This window comes from Pongo pygmaeus, chromosome 7 (assembly GCF_028885625.2).
Source record: "Pongo pygmaeus isolate AG05252 chromosome 7, NHGRI_mPonPyg2-v2.0_pri, whole genome shotgun sequence".
Classification (NCBI taxonomy): Eukaryota; Metazoa; Chordata; class Mammalia; order Primates; family Hominidae; genus Pongo; species Pongo pygmaeus.
Window position 1 is genome coordinate 5,079,453 of NC_072380.2, and position 1,703 is coordinate 5,081,155.

At 33.4% G+C, this 1,703-nt stretch overlaps 1 pseudogene; it reads right to left on the reverse strand.

Moving 5' to 3' along the window:
- Positions 1-510: 510 nt before the first annotated feature.
- Positions 511-1,060, reverse strand: LOC129042890 (probable ribosome biogenesis protein RLP24; annotated as a pseudogene).
- Between the last annotated feature and the right edge of the window lie 643 nt (positions 1,061-1,703).

Here is a 1,703-nt window from a genome sequence, read left to right on the forward strand (position 1 = left end):
TAGCCATTAATTTTTGCCATTAGTTATACAAATGATGCCTAGTGCCGTTATCCAAATGACATAACCATTTTACATCCACAATTCATTTCTATAGTTATAAGTAGAATTTTTATGATTTATGTAAGTACATCTATCAGTGAAGATTTAACACTGAAATGCAACCTAACATCCATAATATCTGATGTTTTGTAGATGGCAATGTAGGAGAGACATATTTTAATCACTTTTCATTTAAGTGACCTTATGTAAAAAATAATTTTTTTTACTTTAGATTAGAACATAATCATCTGACTAAACACAATTTGATTATTTTTAAATAAACAAAACTTCATCTAATTCAAAATATGGAATCTATTCCCATAGTAGACATGTAGCAATTTCATTTTGGATGATCTTATCTCATTTCATTTACAAAAAAATATATCCTTCACATTCCTAGAATAGTCTTTGTTAGTGCAAGTGGTTTAGTGAAAGTTTAGTAAACTGGTAAATTTAATAATTTACCAGTTCCAAGTCTCCAAAGGGCATTTTCAAATGTACATAAAAGAAATGGTTACAGAGATTTTTAAGAAGCATCTTCTATCTCCACATCCTTTTGTAACTGCTGTACCATTTTCTCTTCCACCTGCTACCCTTTGCCTGCAAGAGGGGCTTGGAGAAGATGGATGTTTTGCTTGACTTCTTTGATACCTTCAACTTTCTATAGCTGTTTATTTTTCTTCCATCTGTTCATTATAAATTTAGCTTAGCTTTTTTGTTTGATCTCTTCAACTCTCTTCATTGCATCCATAGATTTATTCCATAGCTCTCGCTGGTATTTGATAGGTTTTTCAGATTCTACGTCTTTCAAATTGAAATGAATTATCCACTGTAAGATCTTTACCAGCTGCTTTCCGAAATGCTTTGGTCCACCAACTTTGCAAGGATTGCACTTCTTTTTAAAGTTTTTATGACATTAAGCTTGACAAAATCTGAACAGCTTGCAATCGTTGCAGATGAACATCATGCCGTGGCCAGGGTAGATGGGCCCTGAACAGAAATAAGACTTCTCAATAAGCATGTTGAACCTGCCTGGGTCCCCACCAACCAAATGCCAAGCTTGAGAGGAAGTCAACTTACTACTTTTAAAGAGGGTTCTAAAACACACAGTTTATATTATTTGACACCCATGAAATGGGAATTGAACAAATTTCTTTGAAATAAATAGCTATGCTTCATCATTTTCAGGTGTCTTGGGTTTATTTAAGTTTCAGGTCTCTTTATCTGGTTGGAACACCAGTTTCCTCAGGGCAGGACTCTGTGGAACTCATTCACCCATGGGCCTTAAGCATCTCGGACAGTGCTTGGAACAAACAGTATCCCTACTTGCTCTTTGGCTGCCCAATATTCTGAATGGACTGAATTAAAACAAAATGAGAGAGAAGAAAAAATGCATTCCACTTTGTAGCTGCTTATTATAAGGTATGCTCTCTATATTTAATATTTAGGAATATGTTTACTAAACTTTCACTAAGCCACTTGCACTAACAAAGACTATTCTAGGAATGTGAAGGATACATTTTTTTTTTTTGTAAATGGAATGAGATAAGATCATCCAAAATGAAATTGCTACATGTCTGCTGTGGGAATAGTTTCCATATTTTGAATTAGATGAAGTTTTGTTTATTTAAAAATAATCAAATTGTGTTTAGTCAGATGATTAT